The sequence below is a fragment of the Pongo abelii genome, chromosome 22 (assembly GCF_028885655.2).
Source record: "Pongo abelii isolate AG06213 chromosome 22, NHGRI_mPonAbe1-v2.0_pri, whole genome shotgun sequence".
NCBI classification, from domain to species: domain Eukaryota; kingdom Metazoa; phylum Chordata; class Mammalia; order Primates; family Hominidae; genus Pongo; species Pongo abelii.
In genome coordinates, this window is record NC_072007.2 from 29,457,279 (window position 1) to 29,477,354 (window position 20,076).

A 20,076-nucleotide genomic window follows, 5' to 3' on the forward strand; every position below is an offset into this window, starting at 1 on the left:
TTCTATATGAAAGATTTGATAATTATTGACCTACTTGGACATTTGTATGTGAATTAACAGCCAATTAAGGCCACTCAAAAATTATTCTAATATTTAGAAAGGAAGTGTTTGAGATATTAGGTTAATTCAGTTTATATAAAGAATAAACCAAGATGTCAGTTTAAAGATAAAGCTACTACACTTTCTGAATTTTATGCTTTGCCTGCCTTAAGTTAGCAATTTAATAAAATATTTGGAAAGATTTAGAGCTATTTTGGCATAACCTTAAAGAAATAATTTTGATGTTTGATAATATAGGGAGACACATTCATTAGTAATAAAGTGACAAGGTATACTATTGAATTATAGGATGGAATAACAGCAAATTATGACAAAAATTAAAATAAAGATGGCCTAAAATTATCAATGGAAATATGCATTTATATAACTTAAGAAGACCTGAAGAAATATGTTAAAGTGAAAAGTCTCAGCAAATATTACTGAAAATTAAAACTGAATGATTAGAAAAAGCATTGAAATATGTTATTTATTTACTTTGTTGTAAATATTTAATCATGGCAATCAGAAAATAATACCAACAACAACAGCCCCAAATGATTTGATTATAGCAGTTTACAAATGTCATTTTTAAGTAGTTACATACTTTAACATTTCAAAAATTTAGATGTTCCAAATTTAATATGCTTATAATTACGTGCTTAATTTCTTCAAATGTATGGATCATCTTTCTTCACTTCTTACTTCAGTGAAACAACCTTTGGGTCCATAGTTTAAGCTATAACTGTTTCTGATCATCCTTTTACCACAAAATCATTTTAAGATGATGACTGCACTGATAAGACCAACCAATTTTTAGGTTGATTCCATTACCTGTGCATATGCTCCGCATTTATCCTTAAAAAGATTTTCAAAGCTATTTGATTGCCAGTAAAATGGTACATCATAAAATACAAAAATAGCAATTAAGTAAGACCTATTTTATTGTTGTTTCTTGAGAGAGTATAATGCATAGATGACTTTAGGGTCTTATGTTTTCCTTGGTGAATTTCCAACATATAAATAGGATATAATTTATATACTATGAAAACTTATTTCCATTTATGAAGCAATGCTTTGAAATGGTGAAATATTAAATGACAGTCCCTTTTGGTCCATGAAGGAGGTGGATGGCTCTGTTACATCACACTAACTTTGTAAATTAAGCGTTATGATGCCCACTTTACCCGCTTTGCTTTATCTTGTTCTCTGTCAGCTGTGCATTTTGCATTTGAGTAATAAAACTTGCAGAATATTAGCTACTCAGAAGGTTTTATTTCATATCTGGGAGGCTCTCCAATTTTTGTAATCACAGAGATTTCCTATTTAAGGTCAGTGATTATACTATGTGTCACATCTCTTAAAAATTAAATATAGCCATCTTTATCTTTCTGCTTCACCTGAGGGGCTAGTGTGTCATGCTTATTACCCAGCACATAAATGGCTCTTTAAAATGAACTGGATTTATTTGGCTTAAAAAAACTTTGATATTTAAATTAAACACAACCTTAATTAAATTTGTAGTTTAAGAGGAAAGGCAATGATGCTTCAGCTAGAGGGAAATAGCTGTAATTATACCCACTGTCTCAGAGATGAGCCAATTTTACTTTTATATATTAATAAGAAATATATAAATATTCTGGCAACTGCTTTATAAGTTATCTCTACCTCTTCTATCAAGTCTTTGTACTAATTTCTGGTATAAACACAAACTTATGTTTGTAATTATGAAACTATTTTACTTTAGTTTTTTTTAACATTCTTGGTTGTTTTGAACTAGTTTTAGTACATTACATATGTGAATTTATTACTAAAATTTAAGACATTTCATTCTCTGACACAACGTTAATTTTTTTCAATAAATTAAAACAAAACTTAAAAATAGTTTTATGTATACATATTTCATGCCCATTGTGATTACGCATTTTGGGGAATATAAATTTTAACTTTATTTCCATTCTTTTATGAATGTGTGTCCATAGACTTGTCATATAATCTCATTTTTTAACCTGGAACTGGGAATGATAAAGTACACATATAAATTAGCTCAGAGCCTAGAACATTGTAGCTGTCAAAATAGAAGTTATTATTTTAATTTTATGTAATATTTATTAATATTTATCTAACAATATTTTAATATTATTTTAATCAAAGAATAATTTACATAAAAACTGCCTAAAGTCTCTTTGAAAATCCAGCTTCTTTTTAAATTTTGCCATACTCATTGACACATATTTCCAATGATAATTTCTACTTCAGCTCACTAAAGTATAATGTGTTGAAAGTGAAAAAAATTAAAATCAGGAATTTATAATTATGGAATTTTAAAGTTGTTATATATCTTAAAGATCAACTTATCTAGCACCTTCATCTTTGAGACAGAAGCTAATTACCTAAAGTCTCCAACTAGTTATCAGCAGACTAGTGTTTAGAATAAAGCTATACTGGTGACATAAAGCAATTTATCCTGAATGCCAAATCCCTCCATAATATATACTATCCTTAAACTTTTGATGATTTTCTTAATTTTATGTATGTATGTATGTATTTATTTATTTATTTTTAGAGACAGGATCTTGCTTCTATTACCCTGAATGGAGTGGAGTGGCATGGTCATAGCTCACTGCAGACTAGGACTTCTGGGCTCAAATTATTCTGCCACCTCAGCCTCCCCAGCAGGTAGAACTACAAGTGTGGACAGCCACACCCTGCTAATTTTTAAATTTTTTGTGGAGATAGGGTCTTGTTATATTGCACAAGCTGGTCTTGAACTCCTGGTCTTACGTGATCCTCCCCTCTCTGCTTCCCAAAGCACTAGGATGACAGGTGTTAACCAGAACTCCTAAACTGATTTCCATTAATTAGCAATGACATACATATTCATTTTTGATGAATACTTACAAATCGATGAAAAATTTTATTGAAAAAAATTAAGAAATTCTTATTCTACTAATTTGATCAAAAATGCATATATATTTCCATTGCACTTTTCTCAGTTCCTTTCTTTCTTCACTCCCTATTAAGTACAAGTTAAAAGCAATTAAGTATATTTACTTACCAAAACTAGTGTGATCCTATTTATAGTTACTGGGAAATTACATCTGTCAAATCTGTCATAGGATTTCTACATGAGAAAGAAGCTAATCTACATGATATGTGTTAATTATCAGTTGCTGTATAATAAATTATTCCCAAACTTGGTGATTTATAACAACAACATTAAGTTCTGGGGTACATGTGCAGAACGTGCATGTTTGTTACATAGGTATACACGTGCCATGGTGGTTTGCAGCACCCATCAACCCGTCACATACATTAGGTATTTCTCCTAATGCTAACCCTCCCTAGCCTCCCACCACTCGACAGGCCCCGGTGTGTGATGTTCCCCTCCCTGTGTCCATGTGTTGTCATTGATCAACTCCCACTTATGAGTGAGAACATGTGGTGTTTGGTTTTCTGTTCTTGTGACAACAACAACATTATGTTTCTCAGTTTCTGTGGGTTAGGAAGCCAGGTGCTACTCTGGGTACCTCTCACAAGGCTGCCTTCAAGGTGCCGGCGGAGCTAGCAATGATCACAAGACTACTGACAAATGAGTCATTTTAAACTCGCTCACTTGATTGTCACAGGACTCAATTATTTGCAGGCTGTTGGCCAAAGTCTTTGCTTGACCCATTACTGCAGGTGCATTTCTATAGGACAACTCACGACACGGCTGCTGTTTCACTGGAGAGAGTAAGAGAAGACAAGAGAGAAAGAGAACAAACAAGACAGAAGTCGCAGCTTTTTGTAAAGTAATCTTGCGAGTAACATCTCATAACTTCTGCTGTTTTGTATTTATTACAAGCAAGTAATTAGATCCTGCCTATACTCAAAGAGAGGGTGTTACACAAGCATATGAATATCAGGGATGGATACCACTGGGAGACACTTCAGAAGCTGCCTTAGAGATATTATTAATTTGAGAAAGTTAGCTTTATGGATTTCTGAAAGCACAGAATAATGTTCCCATGATTATATGAAAGTGGCTTTATTTTTTAAAAGTGGCCCAAGGATTTTATTTCAAGCACTTCACATTTTTTTCTTGATTTATTAAGAAGAAATTGCTGATAAGCTCTCTGCCACTCATTGAAAGTTATTTTTTCTTTTGATCAGATTAATAAATTACTTACAGAGGTCAAGATGACATTTACGTAGTGATAAGCATGTAGAATTTTCTTTCTAGTCTCAATCATGAAGTTGAGAATCCATTTATACTTCTATTTATTATTTTTCTTTTCTTGTTATTTACTTGCCGCTGTTTATTTCAAACTGCAGAACTCACTTTACGAAGTTGCAGTTGGCGTTTGTGGCAAACATATTAAACTCAACTTAGTACCATGAGTTGAAGAAAATTTATTTTGATCTCAGAAGTAAAAATCAAACCTCTAATACACATAAAAAGCTGTAAAATATTGCAGCAGTATGCTTTTTAAATAAAAGAAGCCTCACTAAACTAGATGAATTAAATTTTATAATATGGACTGGATGGATTGCTTTTCTATTTCCAAATAGTAGACTCATTAAGAGAATACTGAAAATGCACTTCACACATATGAGAATCTCAAAGAAGGACAATAGAATGTAGAAGCCAATAATTTTAGCAATCACAATATTCAACATATGAAAATCAGGAAAAATGTTTAATTTAAATACATAAAATGAACAAAAACATGTAATCGGAAAGCATAAAAAATATAATCTGTTTGTTTGAGTAGTTTATATGGTTTGGCTGTGTCCCCACTCAAATCTCATCTTGAATTGTAGCTCCCATAATTCTCATGGGTTGTGGGAGAGACACGGTGGGAGGTAGTTGAATCAAGGGGTCAGGTCTTTCCAGTGCTGTTCTTTTGATAAGTAATAAGTCTCGTGAGATCTGATGGTTTGGTAAGGGGCTTTTCCCCCTTTTGCTCGTCACTTCTTCCTGCCATCATGTGAAGAAGGGCGTGTTTGCTTCTCTTTCCATCATGATTGTCAGTTTCTTGGGGCTTCCCAAACCATGCTGAACTGTAAGTCAATTAAATCTCTTTTCTTTATAAATTATCAAGTCCTGGGTATGTCTTCATTAGCAGACTAATACAGTAGCATATTTCCCTAAAAATAGAAACAAGTCCTTCCCTTCTCAATTTTTTTTTTTTTTTTCCGACGGAGTCTCGCTCACTTGCCCAGGCTGGAGTGCAGTGGTGCGATCTCGGCTCACTGCAAGCTCCGCCTCCCGGGTTCACGCCATTCTCTTGCCTCAGCCTCCCGAGTAGCTGGGACTACGGGCGCCCGCCACCACGCCTGGCTAATTTTTTTGTATTTTTAGTAGAGACGGAGTTTCACCATGTTAGCCAGGGTGGTATCGATCTCCTGACCTCGTGATCTGCCTGCCTTGGCCTGCCAAAGTGCTGGGATTACAGGCGTGAGCCACCGCGCCCGGCCTTCCCTTCTCAAATTTTTGAAAAACTCTTCTAAATTTAAATGTCGTTGGAAGAGTAAATATATTAATGAGTAGTAAATAAAATACTTACCTACTTTAAAGTCAAGTGACTTTTACTTTATGTTTGTTCTGAATTTCATGTTTATTTTATATTATGGAGCATATAATATATTGACTGTGTTATTGAGATAATAATTTTGATATGTTGTCAGTATATAGTGAAACAAGGTAATAAAAGCACTGCCATGAAGCTCTCTTCCACAAAATCTCAACAAAAGTAGGATACGGTATTGAGGAGACAAATTATTATTTTTATTTCCATTTCCATTTATAGTGGGACAGTTTTATTCTGTTATTTTTATTTATAATTAGATGAGTAATCTAGGGTTACTGTAAAAATATTAGATGGTGCAAATACAAAGGAAGAAAAATATTTTCAACATTACACTCACCAGCAAGAGATAACCACAATTAACATTTTGATTCATATACTCCCACAGTGTATTTGGTACAAATATATACCTATCTATTTCTATTTCATAACTAAACTTTGTCCTTTATGATTTCCTACTCTGACCATACATAGGATCGTAAGGCCCATGTTTGCTCTTCTTCGGAATTGCCTTGGCTAATTCTCTCTCCCCACCCATAACTCAGCAGAATTTATGGGTAAAAGGAAGAAACATGTGAGTGGACATCAAACATAAAAGTTGTATTTATGTATTATTAATATGTGGAATTACCCACATTAATAATTATAAATAACAAAGTGAATCTTTAATTGCTTTTGCAAGTTTACTATAATATTTACATGTAACTTTCAGGGAAATCTGCAAAGTACTGCTATTTTACTCTCCTGTAACAAATTACCACAAATGTACCAGTGTAAAACTACACATGTTTATTATCTAAGAATTTCACTGAGAGATGAAATTTGGGGGGCTACCTTTAAATTCTAACAAAATTAAGGACCTTCAAAGAAACAGTTAAAATACTTAAGTGTCTAACTGAAGGGTTATATTACTGTGATTTAGTGTACTTAAAAAAAAAGACAGGTATATAAAGATAAGACAGATTTAGATAGTTTTTTGCTTTATTGAGTAAAATAAGTTTCAATTCCAGAGAAAAATATCTGTAATTATACTCATAGTGTATATATATGTACATAAGTGCATGTATATGTGTGTGTATGTAAAAATACATATATATTCTTCCTATATAAATGAATGAATTAGGAATACCAGGTTTTTACAAATCACAAAAATTATTTCTGTAATATTTTCATATTTTAGTTGAATTATGGCAATGATGTAATGTGTCACACAAAATATAAAATTGGTATGATATAAAACACTAATTATGTATAAAGCCTGTTGTGTACCCATTGTATTTATAAAACAAATAAAGTTTAGTAAGGAATAACCAATTTATCTTTACTATGGCATGAATAAGTTGATTTGTTAATATAATTGTAGTGAGAAATTTATTGAAATACAAATGTAAGTCAAATTCTAATCTGCCTTTATTTGTAATATTATATATATAATTTACCACATATATAACTTAAATTCTATCTATATCTATATTTATATAAAATTCAACATCACCTTGGCACTAAGTAAATTACACTGTGAATGTTAACCTCATAACAGAGAAGTGCATTTTAAACTAGACTCTATTATAATAGAATATTTATACCTAAATAGCTCTTTCAATCTTACTGTCCTCTTTCAGGAACATTCATCATAGATATTTAATTTTAAAGTCCATCTAATGCAATTGCCTAATTTATTAGAAGTGGAAACTGGGCCCTGTTTTAGAAATGTCAGGTGACTTGCAATTGGCACTTACTAATGGATGATGGAAGTAGGATAAGGCAGGCCCTCCTAACTCCAGGCCCTCTGCTCTTTCCCACACCATTAAATGACCTTCCCTGCTTTTATACTAATTCTAATACAAAGTTCTCATTCTTGATTTGAAAAGCTATTGGAATTATGTATACTAATAATGTAACATGTAACATTGAATTAATACTGCACTTTTTCAGAGTTCCCCAGCTGCCACACATACTTTGTATGAATCCTGTGATAAATTTGAGCCTTGAGCTTGCTAACTTTAAACATGTCAAACATCAATATTTTTGTCAAAGTTAAATTTTAGAAAATAGTAAGACAAAGACTCTATCAGATGTGCACATAACTCTAGTTAAAATATTATTTATAGCAGTCAAAAATTAGACATAATCATAATGTTCTTTAAACTGGTGTTTGAATAATGGAGGAATAAATTGAGCAAATTATTCAAATATTTCACAACAAATTATTGCCTGGAAGTCTTATAAGCATTGAGATAAAATTATGTGCACTCTGTCCTCACTGGGCTGACAATTTAGCAGAGAGGATACAAACAGGAAATAGTCATCTGATAAAGTTGGGTCAGCCAATCTAAACTAACTGGACTCATTTGAGATTGGAAATTACAATATAAGCTCCTAAAAAAAGTAAATATGAAGGTCCCAGCAAGGAAAGAAGAAACCAGGAAATTTTATCACTTGTTACATGGTAAAAGGCTTACAGCTCATGAAGAATATTCACATCCATATTTAAGGAGTTTGGATTTTATCCTAAAATAAAAGAGAAACAATAAAGGATTTTAACAAGAAAGAACCATATGTTTTTAGAAAAGTTTCTCTGGCTGCACAGGGAAGCATAAATCGGAGAGTAATTGGATGGCCCACCAGTTAAGTTCTGGTAGTAATTTTAGACAGAAGTTGTCTTTGAAAACGCTATTGTGGGCCCAGAAGGGTGGTTAGATTCAAGTCCTCTGATCATTACTGAGAAGGAAGGGCCAAGTTCACCTTCCAGGTTTCACCATGGGCTACTGAGTTGATGATAGTATTATTCACTGAGATTAGGAACTCAGACTAAACAATGCACTAGAAAGGTAAGATGAATTTTTATAGGTAACTCACACCAACTTTTCTCAAACAGAAATGATCCATGTAGATTTTATAGGAGGATGTTGAGGGAACTTTGGGGTAATGTCATTATTAAAACATAAGTTATAAAAGTTCATTGACCTGGAATCAGGCTAAAGATGTAATGACATAAAATATTGCATATCTATAGCTATAATATGAAAAGGTCTGAGAAAATATACAATGTATTAACAATACTTATGTTAGGTAGCATATGTTTTATGATATTCACTATTATTATATTTAATTTTAAGTTCTGACCACTTTGTGATCTCATATAAAAAAGTATTAAAACAACTTTGTTAATTAGAAACTCTGCTTTTCTGTACTCGTAAAAATAATTAAACAAACCTGAAGCTTGATATTTTTGTCTTACCATGCTGTTTTTCTTTATTCTAATTTCATTTTGATAGCATCACACATGCATTTTGCAGAGTACTATATACTTATAATAACACTACTTACTTATTCCTCTAGGAAATATTAACTGTACTTCCAGTTTTTGTTTTATATATTTTTTCATAATGGCATTTATTTTATTGTCAAATAGCATCACTCTCCACCCGTGGTATTAAATATGTAGCTTTTAAATATGCTGTATCTTTTCTTAGAAACATTTAAGAGTCACACCCCTCTGCAACAATTCCCAAGTTATCTACAAGTAGACGATTTTCAAAGGGAATCTACATATACATGTGAGATAAGTTGTTAAAGCTTTTCACCATGCACAGAAAAAAAAAACTACTCAATTCAAATGTCTAAAGTACAGATAATACATAATAAATTAATCAATGTGGTAACAAAACACTTGAAGCAGGTAACAAAGGAAAAAGTCAAACATCCTAGAGTAAGCTTAGTTTGAGTAATCAGCGAATAGAAATATGTGATCATAATTATGCTTTTAGGGATGTATAATCATATAAGGACATGTTTCAGTAAGTCATATCATTTGTATATCAATGCAATAATTTATGTTTCATAAATAAAAATTTGAAGGACAGTATTAGAGACTAAAGTTAAAATACTATGCTTCTAAATAAAACTGGAAAATTTAATATCTTGGCAAAGTCTTCACGAACATTTGTCTCTGGGAGAATATTCTAATTACAGGATCATGAATGAACTGGAAGAATGAACAAAGATAATGCCCCAGACATGACCCTCAACAAATGAAAAACAGGATATAATGGATAAATGCCTTCTATTAGTTCCTCTTAGTGCTATAAAACTTTACCACAAATTTAACCACTTAAAGTAACAGAAATTTATCATATAGTTCTGTAGGTCGGAACTGCAAATGCTTCTCACTGGGCAGAAATCAACGTTCTCAGGGCTGTTTTCCTTCTGGAGCCTCTAGGGGACATTCTGTAGCTTTCTCTTTTCCAGATTCTAAAGGCTGCCTGTGTTTCCTGGTTTGCGGCCCCCTTGCATCTTCATAGCCATCAATGTCTAGTTTACACATTCTCATGGTGCCATATGGATTATTTGTCTGTGAGAGAATTTTTTGAAGAGATCAGCATTTGGATCAGTAGACTGGGTAAAGATAATCACCCTCACCAATATAGGCAGGCATCATCCAATCCATTGAAGGCCTGAATAGAACAAAAAGGCAGTACTCTGGACATGTATCATTGGCTCTTCTGGTTCAGGATACTGACTTTCTTGGTTCTCCAGTTTGCAGAGGGCACACTGTGGGAAACCAATTCCTATAATAAGTAAATCTTGTCCTCTCTCTCCAAATGTATATATAAAAATATATATAATATAGTATATATTATATAATATAATTACATAATATATAATATATAAATTTATATATATATAAATTGTACACACACATATACAAATATATATCTCATATTGTGTAGAATATTCTCTCAGAGACAAGTATTCATGAATACTTTGCCAAGTACTGGAACTATCTGCAGTATACTGACAATCTCTCTTACATGCCCTTTAAGGTCTTCTGGCCCTTTAAAAATATACATGTATATTTTTCTGAACCACTTCATAGTAGGTTTCTTACCTAATACCCTTATCTCCGTAATAATTCAGTACACATTCTCTAAGAAATAATTTAATTCCTATGTAATCACAGTATGCTTCAAAATATAGTGTTCAAAATGAGAAAATATTACTGCAATACTTTTATTTAATCTCTCGGGGTTTTAAAAATGTGTTTGCCTGGGAATATCTATTTCATTTTAATTTTCTAAGGATTTTTAAAATAATATAGCATTTTTTAATTGGATTTTTTTCTCCAAACTTTATGATGCCATTTGTCTTCTTGATTCCATACTGTCAGTTGAAATCACATCTATTTGTCTTCTTTTTGCTCCTTAAAGATAATGTGGATTTTTCATCCATCCACTTTAAGATTTCCCCTCTGAATTGGCGTTTCAAAATTTTACTGTGCTACTCCTAGGGTTTATTTTCCTTATGACTATCCTACTTGCAGCTCATGCACCTTCTTAATTTCATAGGTTTTGGTCTTTTATCTATTTTGCAAAAGAATGAGTAATTCAAGAAAAATTGCTTCTGTCATTTTAGCTTTCTCTAATTAAGCCACAGACCATTTTGAAGTTCAAATATATTTATTATGAGTTTCTTAAGTATTTAAAAAACATTTTTTTCTCATGTTAAAGATTGGATGAGAAATACATAGAAAATACCATGTACGGACCTCGGAGAAAAAAAGATTTAAAAAATCTCTTTGATGTGTTTAATCCATTTCTATTTTTTTTCTCTCTTCTCTATTCTCTCTTTCTCTTTACATTTTAGTACTTTTGTTTTTCTGGCATGCTTGGTAGTTTTTTTTTTAAAGTCTTCAATTTGTATGTAAAATTGTAGTCATTGGTTGATGACTTGCAGGATGGTTGAACTTTCCTCTGGCCATTATTTGGAATTCAGATGATATCTTTTGGTATCTTTGATATCACATGGTATGTTTGAGTTTTATGTCGAGTTTATTTATGGTTTAATCTTAGTCCAGAATATACATTTTTCTCCTAGAGCATAGCTTTTACCTCTAGAGCTTACATCTTCTGGCCCCTGAAAGACGCATCATGACTTGACCATGACATGCCCATACTTTAATCTAGGCTCTTCAGGACAACAAGGCTCTGAAGTGTTACTTTAGAATTCCAATTATTGTTTTTTGCTTTATTTCTGTTTCCCTTTGTACATGTCAACCTTAAAAGTTGACAGCTCAAAGAAGATAGCAGGCATGCAGACTTTTGGCTGCACGGGGTTTTCATCACTTTAAGCCACAGTCCCCTTTGTAGCTTTTTAACGTCAACCTGTGTTATTAGGTGACACTACTGAAAGCCAAAATAAATATATATCTTCTTACACTCTAGTTGTCCACACCAGAAATGTAAATATTCCATGTGTTAAAAAAAAGTGAATGTAAGGCCGGGCGTGGTGGCTCACGCCTGTAATCCCAGCACTTTGGGAGGCCAAGGCAGGTGGATCATGAAGTCAGGAGATAGAGACCATCCTGGCTAACACGGTGAAACCCCATCTCTACTAAAAACACAGAAAATTAGCCAGGGGCGGTGGCGGGTGCCTGTAGTTCCAGCTACTCGGGAGGCTGAAGCAGGAGAAAGGCGTGAACCCGGGAGGCAGAGCTTGCAGTGAGCCAAGATCGCACCACTGCTCTCCAGTCTGGGCAACGAAGTGAGACTCTGTCTCAAAATAAATAAGTAAATAAATAAATAAATACATACATACATAAATAAAGAAGGTAAATGTGGAACATATCTCAGTCCCAGTTCACATCCCTTCTCTCTAGAATGTGGCCCTTCACATTCTATATCTCTTCTATTGCTCTCTTATATCTTCTGAGTATTTTTGTGTATTTTATAGGTTTTATACTTGTTTTCAGCAGAAAATTTAATTTGATTAAAAACTCAACAGTCAGGACCCAATGTGGAAGTCCTATTTGTTAGTATTTTTACCATTTTGAAAATGATTCTAACATAAAACTTATACATAAATATGAGAAAACGTTTGGGTCCTGAAAGTCCCTGTGTAGGTTAAAATTATCTTAGTTAACTATTTTTAGTTAAAACTGTAATTTAACACTTAGACAACCTTCAATAATGCAGCTTATTTGATTTTGCCCGCTCTGCAAGTATTAGATTGGTGCAAAAGTAGTTGAAGTTTTTGAAAGTAATGGCAAAAACTGCAATTACTTTTGCACCAACATAATACTTGTTACTCATGTCAAATGAAACTTTACATATTACTTAATTACAACCAACAGTAAAAGAAGTTCATGTATTTATTTAGCAGTGACCTTCAATGATATAAAAATGTTTTAAGAAAAATAAAAGTTAGAATTATTGATTTTGAAGTACAAATCATGAATATTAACTGGAATTATGCATTTTGATGAGAATTTCTCATGTAGTATGGACTCATATTTAAGGTTTAATGAGTTTAAGAGTGAAGGAATGAATCTTTTATTTCAGTGAACACTGTTTGAAATTATATTTTTCATAATAAATAACTAAAAGCTTGTATATACACAAACATGAAAAAAAGGAAATGTAACATTATTTAATATCTAATACTTGGAAATATTAGAGGAGAAAAGCCCACTTTTCTTGAGCAAAATCATTAAAAGAATTTTAGGAAGATTCATAAAAATTTAGATGAGTGACACTAAACCACAGTGTCCTTTTAAACATTTATAAGATTTTATTACTGAAGAGTCTATACTTAAGTACAGTAATAAAAATAAAAATCATTTAATTTATTGGCAGAATCTATAAATGTTAAACAAAGAGACTATGACTTGGAATAATCAAGTAAATTTGCAGTTTGGCTACTTCTACCTAATATGTCTTTAAATTCTGAGCTTCCTCAAGACAAAGCATAAGGCAATTTCTTAGGTGCTCAACTTAACTGGAGAATGATTGTTTCATCTTAAACTTTAAATAAGCAATTAAAATATAAGTTTCATTCTGCCAGTATCATGGAGAATCTCTCCCATATGGACAATAAAGCATTAAGACAAGATTATTTTATAGTTTTTGAAAAGAATAATAATGGATTTTCTCAAAAGCAGACTTACTTTCGCTTTTAACTCTTCTTTTTTTGTGATTTAGCTATATAGTTCAGAAAGTTTTTCCAAATTTATGGTAGTAGTTTTACATTCTAGTATGTTCAGAGTGGTCAAATATGTTTTTCATTTTTATAAGAAGACTATAGTGACGAGTTATGCTAGTTTTGATGCTCCTTTCTTTTTCTTCACCTCTTATTCATTTTTTCTTCTCTTTCTAGCAACATATCCCATTATTTCTTTAGTTCGGATGCTTGTGGTAAAATATATTTGCGTACTGAGTAACCTGTGATAAGAAATACATAACCCGGTGTGCTAGGGTGATAGGTCAAGCAAGGCGGCACATCAAGGAATATAATGTGTAAAGGACATCAGGGTTATTCAGGAAGAGAAATCTGTTGGGTGACGACTGGCAAGGGATGTACTCCACACAAACAAGAACCAGAGATCTCCAGAACTTAAACAGGAAATAAAATGTAACTGAAATCAAGGATTCTAGAGGAATTTCAGCAACATGTGTAAGAGAGAGACACATAAGCCAATGAATGTTTCACCAAACAACCCAAAAAGGTTACCCAGGATTTTGTACCACTCTTTCAGTGTAAGATGGTGTTTTATTATGAAAAACATTTAAAAGGTGACATTGCTTTTTAGGAGAATCTGTAGTTTAAAAACAACATAAAAGTAGCATACAAATTTATAAAGAAAAACGTTTTTTTGACAAAGTAAAGAGCACTTTAGATTTAAGGAATAATGGTAATAAAAATAAAGTATAAGGCAAAGTGCTATCTCTAGCATATAATAGTTACTCTTTATTGAGAAATTTTAGAGGCTACCCAGATAAATTATATACATTACTTCTTGTAATTTTAACAAAAATAACTGTCATCACCACGTTACTAATAAACCGAGATGTTCAGAGTTTTAGTCCTTTCCACAGTTAACATTCTCCAATACATGGCTCACATAAAAGTCTTTGCTTTTGTTTCTCACTCATTTGTGGGAGCTAATAATTAAAACAATTGAACTCATGGAGATAGATAATAGAAAAATGGTTACCAAAACCTGGGAAGGGAGGTGGGGTTGGTTAATGGTTGCAAAAATATAGTAAAGTAGAATGAATAAGATCTAGGATTTGATAGCACAATAGGGTGGCTACAGTAAACTGTAATTTAGCATCTATTTAAACAATAACTAAAAGAGTAGAATTGGAATGTTTATAACACAAAGAAGTGATAAGTGCTTGAGGTGATGGATACTCCGTTTACCCTGATGTGATTATTTCACATTGCATGCATGTATCAAACTATCTCATGCACCCCATAAATATATACCCCGACTATGTACCCATAAAAATTTAAAACATTTAATTAAAAAAAAAAAGTCTTTACCTTGAACTTTGTTCTGGGAAGAATCCAAATTAAGGCATTCTATTCTAGAAATATTTCTTTGAAATTCACACTCAGGCCGGGTGTGGTGGCTTACGCCTGTAATCCCAGCATTTTGGGAGGAGAAGGCAGGTTGATCACCTGAGGTCAGGAGTTCAAGACCAGCCTGGCCAATATGGTGAAACTCTGTCTCTACTAAAAATACAAAAATTAGCCAGGCTTGGTGGCAGGGGCTTGTAATCCCAGCTACTCAGGAGACTGAGGCAGGAGAATTGCTTGAACTCGGGAGGCAGAGGTTGCAGTGAGCCGAGATCGTGCCACTGCACTCCAGCCTGGGAAACAATAGCAAAACTCCATCTCAAAAAAAAAAAAAAAAATGGGAATTCACAATCAGAAATTCATGTTTAGGAGTTATTGACTGACATTAAGAAAGCTTGACCCTTTCACTTGAATATAGGGTTCTAGCAGTGATGATCTTTATTGAACTCACGTTTGCAATCCCCAAAGAGTTTAGTGCAATATCTTAGACACACCCAATAAATATTTGTGCAAATAATCATATCAAGTGACTTTGTTTAATTTATGGTATCAGGACTCTTTTATAATGATGTTTTATACAAGGCTTAATAATATGGTACCTAAAACAAATCAGAAGTACATTGAAGATGAAAAATATAAGTGATATAATTATTATAATATATGAATCCATATTTTTCTACCTTAAGAGTAAAAGGTATATATTTAAAATTATAAATTTATAAAAAATGTAATATGACAGTAGAAAGCATTTTTTATTTGCTAATCACAAAACCTTGTTAAAAATAGAAAGAGGGATGAAAGGTATTTGTTTTAATCAACTGGCATCTCTAAATATAATTCAGTCAGTGCAATGCTATCTATCTGGAACATAGTTTCATTCTTAAAATCATGAATCTCAATGCCTTAAATATTGTGAATAATCCTTTTATTTAAATAGCTTGATAATTATCTCTGTTATCATAACAATAATAATGCAGTCTTTCATCTAGCCATAGTGTAAAATAATATTCTATACATTAATGCAACTTAGAAAGCTATAAATTATTTTTGTTAATTTACTCACTGATTATTTCTATTACTCTCTGAAAGCCTATAATCTTAATCATGTAGCATTGCATTCAAAAGAAGATTTGTTGATGATGAAAATGATTTAGATACAAACAAAAAGCATTTTATATGATTAGTATGACTTTTCCAGGTCATGAATAAATAGTAAAATCCATAATTTATTTTTTGTTACATCATGTAGCTTATACAGTTTGCATTTTGCAATTATTCATCCCTCTTTAACCTGAGATTTAAAAGAAGATACACTCAACTCAGAGCTGGTCTGGCTACATTTCAGTCATTATCTTTGCAGAAAGAATACTTGGTTCACTGTGGTAATTAAAAGGCTGTCTTACGTATTTGGTCCAGTGAAATCAGTTTTAATACTAGCCTCTGGATATTAACACCTAAACCACACAATTATAAAATCTTAGTGGTAAGGAGTAAACGGAATTAATCACTCAGCCTCCTAATTTCCCCCTTCTTATCCTAGGACAGAAATTCATAATTAGATACTCTGTCATGAAAAAATACAAGTGACTATGGTTATGATGTCATTACCGATTTTGGATAAATACTTGTTTGCTTCTGGACTCTTTATTTTAATGCTTTCATTTTTTTCCTACTCAATAAAAACAAAAGTAGAATTATATCTCCAGTTATTGTTTGGATTTTCAGTAGTCTATAATAGCCATTCCAATTGCTGATCTCAACATAGCCAGCCCAGCATGGGCTTTCCTCCACCAGCTTGTGGCTTTTGAAGCAAAGCTAATTTCTCACACGTTCCTCTCCTGTGAGAAGGTAATTATATCAGCAATATGGGAGGTAGGTGGGAGGTCAGTGCTTGGTTTTTAAGATATTTTGTGGTACTTTGGAAAATATTATTTTAAAATATCACAATTTATATTTTAAGATATCACAATTTATAAAACACACAAACTACTGCACTTCAGTCCAGTGGTACTGACTGACACATCTTCATTCATTCATTCATCCATTTATTTATTTACTAAATAATTCTTGACTTGCAAATATGTTCCAAGTATTTGGCTAGATGTGTAATAAGCCACCGAGTTTGCACTACTTTCCTGTGTAAAATGTATAATAGAGTGGGTATCTCAGGAAATAAGCAAACACACAAAAAGGTAAATAACTATAACATGTGACATGTTAGGAAGAAAGAGAATACAGTTACAGAGAACAATATGGAATATAACTTAATTTAAAAGTTCTTTTGGCCAGGCGCAGTGGCTTACGCCTGTAATCACAGCACTTTGGGAGGTCGAGGCGGGAGGATCACCTGAGGTCAGGAGTTCAAGACTTGCCTATCCAATATGGCAAAACTCCCGTCTCTACTAAAAATACAAAAATTAGCAGGGCATGGTGGCGGGCGCCTATAATCCTGGCTCTCAGGAGGCTGAGGCAGGGAGAATCCTGTTTGAACTTGGGAGGTAGAGGTTGCCGTGAGCAGAGATCTTGTCATTGCACTCTAGCCTGGGCAACAAGAGTGAGGCTCCATCTCAAAAAAAAAAAAAAAACAAAACACCAAACAAACAAAAAACAAACAACAACAACAAAACCCAGAAGTTTCTTTAAAAGAAGTCACCTATTTTTAGTTTTTAGAAGGAAAGAACCACATATATGAAGATAGTGTTATAGAAAAGAATCATGATAAAGTCAAGCTTTAACAGAGAAAGGATCATTTGGAAGATTTGGGAAATAGAACACCAGTGTTCCTGGGGAATCATCCTGACTAAAGAGGAAAGAAACTTTAAAGAAAGAAACTGTAATAGGTAACTGGGGAACAAAATAGGCTATAGAACATAATGTAGATTTCATCTAAAGTATGATGGTAAGAGCTGAAGTGTTTTAAGCTAATTTTTTTTTTAAGTCTGGCGGTAGAATGGGTGGACTGGGAAACAAGATTTGAGGGACCAGGCAGATATTGACTGCAATTGTAGAAAGAAGAATGCTATTTGCTTGAACTAGAGAAGGTGTCAATAATGATAAAGTGAATATATTTCTAGAAGGTTCTGGAGACATGCCATAAGACAGCATGTGAATTGACCATGTTTTCCACATCTTTGACCAAGTATAATATTAAATAATATTTAGTATCTTGACATTTAATTTTACTAAAGATAATTCATGTGTTTGTGTTACAAGGATATTACTAAGGTGGGAAGGAGAGACTACGTTAAAAGAAAAGTTTAAGTGAAGGATATTGAAAAGCAAAAGCAAAGGAAGAAACTCATTCAAAAATAAATTACAAAATAAGGCAAAATATTAGGTAAACTTAGATGTATTTCATAAATCTATTAAAATGAGAACAAATTTGAGAATACAGGAAAAGTGCTTTTGATGCATCTGTTGCTATTCACCTTCTCTTTCTCATTTAAATATACATTTCAAATTTTGAAAATCTTTTGTGAATATACTATGTAGTATACTCATATTAATAAGTGATATATTTAAAAATTAATCCTTAGATATCCAAATAAATATACAACATCTAAACCTACTACAAATTTGGCACATAATGATGAGTAGAGAGCAATAAAATCAATGAAAAGAATTTTGTTGTGAAAGATTTTAGTTATGAATGATAAGCAAATATTGCATTCAATAAATCTGTATTTATAATATGTTAAAAAATATCTATCAAGCTAAACTAATTCCCTCTTCACCTGAAAAGAGAGAAGACCAAGAAATGACTGATAGGCAACCAAAAAGAATACCTGTGAAATGGAGAGTAGAATGTTTGAGAACTGACTGACCATCCAGTGGCACCTGAGAAAAGGTAAGAATCAGAATGGCAGATTATCTGGTTGGCAAGAAATGTACAAAAAGGAAGCAAAACAGTAGAAAGTTTATAAGTAGTAGTACGTGAATATAAGGTGAGCCCTGGTGGTGACAGAAAGAGCTAATTTTTGAGAAAAAAAATTCTTCTGAATGAAAAGCAAGGTGTAGTTAGAAACCTACGTGACGTCATTCTGGATCCTCAGAAATGCCTACATTTCACAATATATTTTCAACAATTTTCTAAAATATTAGAACTCCATCTATTTCTATTTACATATAAATATGAATACCTCTGGTATAACTATCTTATTGATCCATATTGGTCATTGGTGTCTTACATATATTCATTTTCCATACTCTTCCATGATAATACACAGAGAGAAGATTTAGAAAGGAGATTTTAAAGGCAAATATTATATAAGTCTTTCTTGGTACAAGTATTTGATAATGTACAGTACAATTTATTTGATAATATAAATGGTTATGTACTAAATCGCCTCCTAAGAAACTTCTTAGAATGGCTTTTATAATTTATTTGTCCTAAAACCACATAATAATTTCCTAATGATCGGAGTTTGAGAAATCCAAGTAGAGATTTAGTTTATTTCACTCAATAAGGGAAAAATGTCTTTGAATTAATTTACAATTATGATTGCTGGTAATCTTTGTCCCTCTGCACATCTACATGGAATCTATGATAAAATTGTAATAAACAAATGTCATTCAATTCAGATTATTAGAAAAATAATAAAAATATTTTGTTTAAGATATAAATATAACTATTGGACTGCAACTTTATTAACAAGCATTGCCTTATGTAATCAGCAGTCTTTTACTTCTGCATATACTGAAATACTGTATAATATTTTGGCCTTTTTTTAGGATATGTCAATGTTATCTAATCCTGGATCATGCTATGCAAAATTCTAAGATGAATCTGAAGACTCCTGCCTTATGGTTTGCAAACATCGTACAAATTTCTCCTCTTGTGTGTGTTGTGGTCTGTGCATAAGATGGATTTTGTAACTATAATTAGGCTGCATTATATGACAAAGGTAAAATGATCTTTCAGATGCAATTGAGATTCCAAATCATTTGGTTTTGAGGAGTTAATAAAAAAAGGAATTATTTCAGTGCTCTTGAATTAGTCATGTGTAGACTCTAAAAAGAAAGAGATGTGGAATGTGAGAAAAATTCAATTCCATTGCTGGTTAAGACAGCAGGTGGCCTCTAGGATTGAAGAGTGGACCCTGGCCAA

The 20,076-nt window shown here is 32.4% G+C and overlaps 1 long non-coding RNA gene across 1 annotated transcript; it reads left to right on the plus strand.

Moving 5' to 3' along the window:
• The first annotated feature begins 1,245 nt into the window (after nt 1-1,245).
• Nucleotides 1,246-19,849, plus strand: LOC129052381 (uncharacterized). The gene is made up of 3 exons (XR_008517386.2): nt 1,246-1,367; nt 18,712-18,816; nt 19,701-19,849. It is a non-coding gene; the product is annotated as an uncharacterized LOC129052381 (long non-coding RNA).
• Nucleotides 19,850-20,076: the final 227 nt, after the last annotated feature.